The sequence below is a fragment of the Camellia sinensis genome, chromosome 8 (genome assembly GCF_055761805.1).
Source record: "Camellia sinensis isolate YWXY chromosome 8, ASM5576180v1, whole genome shotgun sequence".
NCBI lineage: Eukaryota > Viridiplantae > Streptophyta > Magnoliopsida > Ericales > Theaceae > Camellia > Camellia sinensis.
The window spans coordinates 110,548,127-110,558,079 of NC_138968.1; positions in this window are offsets into that span (position 1 = coordinate 110,548,127).

A 9,953-nucleotide genomic window follows, 5' to 3' on the forward strand; every position below is an offset into this window, starting at 1 on the left:
CAGACGGTTGGAAGGATAGCCGAACTAGGCCGCCGGCAGCATGATGCCTTTGAAAGAATTGGTCGCTTAAAGTTTGAAGCTGAAGGTGAAAAAAGCAGGGCCGAGTTCGAGGCGATGAGGGCCGCAATGGAAAGTGCTCGAGCCGAAGCTGAAAAAGAGAGGGCTCGGACTACTGACCAGCTCAGATCCAAAGCCAAGGATGGGGCGAACGCGAGCGAGGAGTCGCTCAAGTTAGCCCAGGAGGCACTTTCCAAGGCAGAGGCTGAGTTAGAAGAATTGAAGGCGGCCAAGGAAAAAGCCGAATCTGTAGCTTCTACGGTGCTAAAAGCTGAGAGGAGCGCCGCCTTGAAGGAATACGTAGATGAGGTCCCCAAATTTGAGAATCGGGGATTCAAACATGGGTGGCTCAAAGCCCTTGCTGCCACTGGAGTTACATTGGCCTTGCCAATTCCATACGAGCAAGTGGACGTTGAGCCACTTGAGTCTGATCCCGAGGATTGATCTAGGAGACATTCTAGTTTTATTAAGTATCTTTAATTTCAATGTACGTTTTTGTTTAGTGGATTCAAGGTAATTTTCATGTATAAATTAGTTACTATCTGAGCTCAATTTATTAATGAAAATTTCCTTCCTATTTCACTGTTACTTTTACACAGTTTTTGATATTAATGAAGGATTTTGCCTTCCACTACTTTGGATAACAGTGTAATCTTGGCCATTATATTAGTTTAATCTCAATTTATCCTAACAAGTAAATCGACTCTTTGTGCCGAATAGGACTAGTAAATCGATTCATGAAGCGGCTGCGGCACTCAAGCCGAATAGATTGATGAATCTACCCTTGCCCTAGCTGGTTCATGAATTTGAAACGCCGAATAGTACAATATTGATGAGTGTATTCATGAAGCGGCTGTGGCACTCAAGCCGAATAGATTGATAAATCTGCCCTTGCCCCAGCTGGTTCATGAATTTGAAATGCCGAATAGTACAATATTGATGAGTGTATTCGTGAAGCGGCTGCGGCACTCAAGCCAAATAGATTGATGAATTTGCCATTGCCCCAGCTGCTTCATGAATTTGCCCTTGCGGAAGTTAAGATTGCCTGAATCAGTATTTGATGGGGGCACGACTCGGTCGGCTTCGGGCTATTGAGGTTTCGATATTAATGAGATTGCCTTGGAGGTGCTGCCCTCATAGGGAATTAATGAATGAAGGTCCTATTTAAGTGCTCAGTGAGCAACTCAGTCCAGGTCTTTGACGAAGGATAAACAAGCGCGAATGTCGAATGGACTCTTCTTTAACAACAAAAGGAAAGCGAGGACGTTAACTGAGCTGGGATGAGACATGAATCGAAGTGGCGAACCTTCGCGCTCGGGAGGTAGGATTTCGAGGGATCGGGAGAGACGTCAATCTCCTCGTCGTCGAAGTAGGTCACCCAGGAAGGACAAGGAGCCACAGGGTAAATCCCCGCAACCTTGTTCTAGAAAGGAGCCCGATGAGAACCCACACCCATTGAGTTTTGCATTCTTCGTGGGGAATAGGCCCATGACAGATGCGGACTCGATCGTTCGAGATTTAAGTGTGGCAGTCGAATTTGCTCAACAGATTTTTCCTCCCGAGGTCCGGCAGTCGATGGTAGGTCGACAGGACTTCGAAGTGTTTCGTGAAGGCATTCACGGTGCGGTGAAGGGGCTTTATGCCGCCTACGAAATCGGTATGCGTCTCCGTGTTTCCCGCCGAGAAATAGAAAAGAGGGATGAACGCATCCGAAGTTTGGAGGCTCGCGCGGAAGCGGCCGAGTGTGAGCTAAGGAAGGTCAAGGCCATTCAGGCACAACCCATCGGACAGGCTAACCCAATTGTGGAAGAAAGGGTCACCCAGCGACTTATCAGTACCGCGCTTGCCGATCGCGATACGGCGAGCATGTTCGCGATGGAATCCGCGAAGGGGAGGGCCTATGAAAAAGGCTTCCACGATGGCCGAAAAATAGGGATACAGAAGACCAAGGAAAAGCTTGCCGAGGAAGTTTGCCGATGCGAAAATCGTGGATTTAAGCATGGTTGGATTAAGGCGCTTCAGGCCGAGGAAGCTCTTCGAGTAGCGGGGGTCGATTCGGCATTACCACTGTACCAACATAACCATTTTCCATTTTCCGCCTTTGAAGTCGAGCAGAGTGAGGATGAGGGCGACGCCGTATAAAAATATTCAATGTAACGTTCGAACGCAGATCGCATTCATAACTATGTAAATATTGCCTGATTGAATAAAACGTTCTATTTTAAATGTTTCTTTGTAAATTTCATTCGGCACACACGTGTTTGCATGTGTTTCATTGTATAAACATTGACTGGCTCGAATCAACTAGGCGTTTTAATTCCGAACGGTTATATGCCGGCTTGTCATGAGCATTCTTCACTAAATATATTTTTGGCGTGTCACGCAAGGTCAGTTGCGTCGATAAGGTTCCGAATTCGGAGGCTTAATCGGCCCAAAGGTGTCATGCACCAGGGGCTCTGAATCCGAAGACAGTTAGCCCATCTATAATCACTATTTATATAATTAGGCCATTTTAACTCCAAAAACAAAAAGGCCAAAGATTGGTACATGGAGTGGCTACGGCCAATATCGCTTGCTGTCCGTCTTTTGGAGTTCAATGTTAATGAAATCGCCTCGGGGCCACTGCAAGGATTTTAGAAATAAATCGTCTCAGACTTTTCACTCCAGTGACTTCGCTTACTATGCTCAGACTCGATTTAAAACGATTTTGTTGCGTGGGGTTAGATAAGCGTGAATGTTGAATGGAGTTTTTCATCAGCAGTAGAGGAGAAGCTCGGACTCTAGCTGAGCTTGACATTGCAATGAATCGCAGCAGAGAACCCATTCGCGCGGGAGGTAAGGCGTTCAAAAAATGGGAAAATCGTCAGCCTCTAAGTCGTTAAAGCAGATTACCTCGAAGGGAGAAACAGCAATGGCGAAGTTCTCCCCAATCGCGACCGAGAAATGAGGCCGACGTAGCGCCGCGACTGTTGAGCAATGCTGCTTTCGTGGGGAATTCCTTTCTTGTCTTGGATCTTGGCCTTGACATTGTCTATGGTGCCAAAGGTCCCCACCTCAAGGGTGATTATATCGTCGTTGTGAATCGTGGATTCAAACACGGTCAGATCAAAGCATTTCAAGTTGCGGGTGCTCTTTGATCAGCGGACGTTGATTCGAGGCTGCCGCTTGTACCAATGCAACGTCGTATGAGAATAAACATTGTAATGCTTTGAACGCAGATTGCATTTTTTATAATTACTGTTTGATCGAATAAAATGTTTCATTCTAAAAGTTTATCTCATTCTGAATTTTTTTATGCTGAATTAAGCATCTTCTTTTAAATGCTGGAACATTTTGTCTTGTTCATGCGGTTGTACTGGTTCAACCTACATATCCCTGCTTCGATGTGTAAATGTTTTCTTTCTGGAGGGCGCTCCGAATTCAGAATATTACTCGGCCCTTGAGCGTCGCTCGGTGGCACTTTTGGTCAGCTGAACTTGAAGGCTTTATCGGCCCAAAGACGTCATGCGCCGATGGAGCTCGAAATCTGGAGACTTTATTTGGCCAATCGTGACATCCATGAAGGGCGCTCCGAATCCGGAGGCCTTATCGGCCCAAAGACATCATGCGCCGATGGGGCTCCGAATCCAAAGACTTTATTTGGCCAATCGTGACATCCACGAAAGGCGCTCTGAATCCGGAGGCTTTGTCAGCCCAAAGACGTCATGCGCCGATGGGGCTCCGAATCCGGAGACTTTATTTGGCCAATCGTGACATCCACGAATGGCGCTTCAAATTCGGAGGCTTTATCGGCCCAAAGATGTCATGCGCCGATGGGGCTCCGAATCCGGAGACTTTATTTGGCCAATCGTGACATCCACAAAGGGCGCTCCGAATCCAGAGGCTTTATCGGCCCAAAGACGTCATGCGCCAATGGGGCTCCGAATCCGGAGACTTTATTTGGCCAATCATGACATCTACGAAGGGCGCTCCGAATCCGGAGGCTTTATCGGCCCAAAGACGTCATGCGCCGATGGGGCTCCGAATCCGGAGACTTTATTTGGCCAATCGTGACATCCACGAAGGGCGCTCCGAATCCGGAGGCTTTATCGGCCTAAAGACGTCATGCGCCGATAGGGCTCCGAATCCGGAGACTTCATTTGGCCAATCGTGACATCCACGAAGGGCGCTCCGAATCCAGAGGCTTTATCGGCCTAAAGACGTCATGCGTCGATGGGGCTCCGAATCCGGAGACTTTATTTGGCCAATCGTGACATCCACGAAGGGCGCCCTGAATCCGGAGGGTTTATCGGCCCAAAGACGTCATGCGACGATAGGGCTCCGAATCCGGAGACTTCATTTGGCCAATCGTGGCATCCACGAAGGGCGCTCTGAATCTGGAGGCTTTATCGACCCAAAGACGTCATGCACCGATGGGACTCCGAATCCGGAGACTTTATTTGAAACACCTTTGAACTAGATTGCACAGTGAGTAAACAGGAATCTTCGCATTACAGAAGTGGAAAGTATACATGGTGAGCCATTCAGAACCAATATCATTCCCCACAGGTCGGGTTTGATGATAGAATTTGCGCAAGTGCGTTAGGAGCAGGGCTGCGTGCCTAATTTTCCATCAACCGGCCTCCTATCATCTGGAAATACCTTCAGGAGCAACTTTCCCGGCATGTAGCGGCTGGATGCGTTAAGCATTCGTCTTGGGAAGCTGCTGCTGGTTTCGCCTAAAGCTTCTGTGGCTTTTCGTCAGGGAGCCGTCCGACATCGTCGAGACTGTCACGATTCGACACTTCAGTGGACTTAAGCTGCGTCTCCATTGGTGTCTTTCCAGAAAGGAGATAGCATGCTTGTGCGGATTGCCGGGAACCACGAATTTGCTCAACGCCGTGTTCGGTCAGGCAGCATAGCAGCTGATGATAGGTGCTTGGCACGGCCTGAATAGTATGCAACCAAGTTCTCGCCATGATGAGGTTATACGGCGAAGGGAGCTTGATGACCAAGAATTCCACATCCACTGTTTGGGAGCCCGCCCGAACGAGTAACGTGATTTTCCCCAATGGGTACTCTGGATTTGCGTTGAAGCCGAATAATGGATGAGGAGCCGCAGATAGGTCTGATTCGTTGAAGCCGAGTTTGATGAAGGTCTCGTAATACATGACCTCCGAAGTGCTCCCCTGGTCTATGAGGACACGTTCAACGGTAAATCGGTTCACGTGTAGTTCAATGACCAATGGATCAATATGGGAGAGCGTTATGCCGATAAGATGAGAATCGTCGAAGGTAATGCTCGGAGCTTCGTGGGGCTGTTTCGTTTGTGTGCGTTGTGTCTGGGGGGCTGAATGAATTGCGTGTATGGTACGTGGCGTTGGAAGGCTGTATATCATATGTATAACGCCGAGGGGAGGTGACTTCTGCCGAAGGGCGACAGTTTTGATTGTGCTCTTCCGGACGTGTTGCTGGAGCCGACCATCTTGCACCAATTCCTCAAGGTGGTCTTTCAAGGCATAGCAATTGTCCGTGTCATGACCGTGATCTTGTGATATTCACAACGCCTGTCCCGCCTTCTCGTGTCAAAAGGTCCCACCATCTTGGACGGCCATTTGAAGAATGAAAGATGTTGGATTTTGGACACAATCGAGCTGATTGGCTCTGACAGCTCTGTATATTTCTTGTCGGCGCGCTTTGTGCGCCTGCTATCGACCTGCAGTTGCTCGTTTGCTTGGTGTGAGCATTGATCACTGGATCGGCGAGAATCCCGTCTCTTGTCTCGTTTAGCCCGCTGTCGTGGTTCAGGGCTCTGAGGTGGTGCGGAACTTATTGGCTGAGCAATTTCGAGAGGGGCCATTTTGTTGGCCACGTGTCCGGCTTTAACCCGCAAGGCGTCATCTTCCACTTTGCAGTATTCCTCTACTTTCTTCATCAACCCCCAAACTATTTTGGGGGGTCTTCTAGTCAAGGAATTGCGGAGGGCACTATCTGGGTGTAATCCCATTTTGAAGGCGGTGATGGCCATGGAGTCGTTGCAAGCTCATCAACAAGATTAAAGCATTCCCAATATCGCGCCGAATATGCTCTTAGTGTTTCTCCTGGCAGGATTTGCATTGCCCAAAGCGAGTCGGCTTGCTTCGGCTGGACTTCGTTGGTGATGAATCTGGCCCTGAAGGATTTCTGTAGTTGGTGGAAGGTTTTAATCGAAGCCGGATCCAGTTTATAATACCACCTGACCGCCAATGGTCCCAAACTGCTGGGAAATATTCAGCACATGAGGGCCTCGTCGTATGCATGCATTGTCATGGCCTGCTTGTAGTGGCAGATGTGGTCGGTGGGGTCTGATTTTCCGTCGTACAAGGTGAACGACGGTGCTTTGAATTTCTTGGGTAGCCCAGCCTTTGCAATCCGTCGTACGAAGGGATCGTGTTGGTCTTCGTCCGAACTGTTCTTTTTTCGCTTGTGCATTGTACGGGGACTTTCTTCGGAAGAACTGGTGGTTTCAAGCCGTCCCTTCTTCCTGGGCTCCGGGGATAATGAGTCAGAGTCACTATTAGTGTCTTGTCGCGCTCGAGGTTGTCGCCCACCTACCTTCGAAGATCGTTCCAGATTTAGGCGCGCAGCTTGCTTGAACTTCGCCATTTCCAAGGCCAAATCTTCACGAAGACGTTTGTTTTCAGCGATCATGTTCTCTAACCTCTGTTCATTTTGCTTTGCTTGTTCCATGATCGCCTGCATTGTCTCGTGCTCCGAAGTCGAGGGTGAGGCGAAATTCAAGGCACGTCTTGCAGCGATAGTCTCTGTTCCAAGAAATTTTGTTGGAGTGGTTTCATCTTGCGATATAGGGTCAACAGTGACTTTCGGAGGATCTTCCGTCACGCTCGCCATGGATGTGCTTGAGTATTCCCATAGACGGCGCCAATTGTGGAGAAGTGGTTTGGAAATACTCTTCTGATCCTGGGGAGCGCTCGCGATCCGCTAATAGTCACCTGAAAAGGAATAAACACTCCGGTCGGGGGTGCCGAAATTAGCACTCCGACGGACAAGTCAGTCTCTATACTCAAGAATGCTTGTATTCTAAGTTAAGCACAATAATTCTCACATACCTTTCTTAGTCTGTTGTTCCTTTATCTATACTTGTTTCCTGGGCCTCGTGGCCAGGCCCACTTGTCACTCATTATCCTCTTATTTATTCAGCTCCATAGCTCAGTATCTATTCGGCCTATATATTATATTCGGCATCCTTATCGTGAAGGGTAGAGCCATGTAATATCTGTCTTCTAAAGTACGCTTCTGATTATTCCAATTATCCGGCTCCCACAAGTATGTATTTCGAATAATTGCATTGAACATGCATTACTATTTTGCATTGAATATGCATCGTTGATTATCTTGCATGAATATGCATCGTCGTTTTGCATTGAATATGCATCGTTGATTATCTTGCATCGAATATGCATCGTTGATTATCTCTCATAGAACATGCTTCGGTTCCAGTATGCATTGGCATTGTGTTACGATCTTTCGTCTCGTATGAGATATGCATTATATTGCATTGTACATTTCAAGTTTCTTTCTCATACATGCACGATAATGTATGTACGGTTCATTCAGAGGAATTTCGGGTAAAACCATTCCTCTCCCTCATCTTGTTGGTTAGAAACACCCAGGTACGCCCGGTGTTTACACTGGCACCCTGTTGAAAGCGTTCGGGTCGTATGCTCGATGTTTCCCTTCCCTCTCTTGCATGTGATACGTTGAGACCTCTCTTGCGTGTGATACGCTGAGAGGTGGTTTCCCTTCCCTCTCTTGCGTGTGATACGCTGAGAGGTGGTTTCCCTTCCCTCTCTCACGTGTGATACGCTGAGAGATGTTGCATTCCCTCTCCCGCGTATGATACGCTAAGAGGTGTTTCGTTTGTGACTTTGGGTGTTCCCCGGTAGTCACTTTTGGCCTTCCTCGCGTGACGTGTAGTTAAGCTTGCATAATTTCTTACATCCTTTCTGTTGAAATGTGTGAGACTTCTGCAACTTGTCGGTTTGCTTAAATTGTTGTATTTACTTTGCATAAATGCTTCGTTAAAGCTTTTTTTGCATAATCATAAGTTATGCTCTTGCATCATGCATGTCATTTGCATTTTGCCCCGGCCTGCGGGCGCATCTCTGTATGGTTATATTGAATGTTTGCGTGAGTCTTCGGCCTTGTCAAAAATGGGTCGTCTCTGGGCTTTGACATTCACTCACGTCACTTTATGACTTTTGAGTTCTGTCAAAGAGGGGCAACTGTAGACACCCCATTTTTGACCATCCTCAAGACTTGGTTGTGCTTGCAGGTACATCCAGCAACAAGTTTGGTTGTTCGTGAGCTTTCGAACTTCACAGCGGAACGTCACAGGTTTGATCTTTTCAAACGTTGTTTCATTTCTGGCCCATCTTTGGACCATGCTTTGGTCCCTTCCTATTGCTTGTTTTAGTGCACCGCCGGCCATGATCAAGGGCTGCCGGCCATGGTCTAAGCCCTGCCGGCCATTGATGAGGCCTGCCGGCCATCAATGAGGCACTGTCGGCCACCACTGATGGCCGGCTGGCCACCATGTTTCAACAGATAGCATTTTAGATATTTTGAGCCAGTTGTGGCTCACTGAGCCCTCCTCCATACACGTGTATGGATGGATGGAGGCATGTTTAAGCTTGTCAAGCAAGCTTTTGCTTGCATTGCCTATATAAGGGGAGGTACCTCCCCTTTCTGAAGGGTTGAGAAAATTTAGAGACAAAATTTCTCTCTCTCTAGAATTCTCTCTCTCTCTCTATATTGAGCCTTAAAGTGTTGTTTCCTCACACTTTTGCACACAAACACCTACTCAAACACCTTCATTTTGGAGCTGAAGTCCATTGGAGCTCGTTTTGAGGTCTTGGTATTGGTTTTGGTCCAAGTTTGTTGCTAAAGTTGCTGTCTTGCCTTAGTTCTTCAAGGGTAAGAGACTAACCCCTTTTAAGCTTTGTTTTTCTTAAGCATTTGCCCACCTTTGTATGCTGTTTTAGGCCAAGCTTTCAACTACAAAAACTTTTGTTTTTAAGTGTTTAAGATGGTTGTTTGAGGCCTTGTTTGAGTTGGGGGTGGTCTACCCCCTTTGTGGCTTGTTTTGCTTTGCTTTGTGCTCTCTTTTAAAGCCTTTCAAACCATCTTATTTTGGCCTTTTAATCACTGAATTTCAGAGGAATTTCAGTGGTGGAAAGTGGGTTTTGGGACCCAAAATAGGTGGGGATGGTCCCCCCCCTTTTGTATCTTGCTAGCTTGTGTTAATTGTCCTATCAAATGAGCATGTGTTTCTCCCCTTTTGAGGCTTAGTTTGAGCATGTTTTTATGACTTTTTGGACCTGCCATAACTCTGTTTTGGCATGGTTTGGTCACCTTTTGCATGCTTTTCGTACTTGTAGTGCAATCATGCTTGTTGGCCTAACATGCTTCATGCTTATAGTTCATCATTCTAGCATGTGTTAGCTTTGCTCCAGCACATTTTGTCCACTGATTTAACATGCTTGAAGTCTATTTTAAGTGGTCTTGGTCATATATGCTTAGCTTTGTATAGCTATAGTGTAGTTGGGCTTCACTAGCTTTGTGTTTGAGATCTCTAGCATGCTTTGAATGTGATGAATGCATGCCTTAGCCTCATTTCTTACTTGATTTCAATGTGTATAGTATAGTCACACTCTCTCATGTTCTACTCTTTCAATGCTTTTGAGAGATGTGACTTATACCTTGTTTATAAGCTAGTATGTATGCATGCTTGTCTAAGTTTGTGGACTACCATTTCAACATGTTTTGGCCTCTGTTTTGGCATGGTTGAGGTCTGTCCATAGTTAGTTTGGTCATTTGTGCTATGAATTGCATGCCTCTTGTGTAGAGCCCTTTGC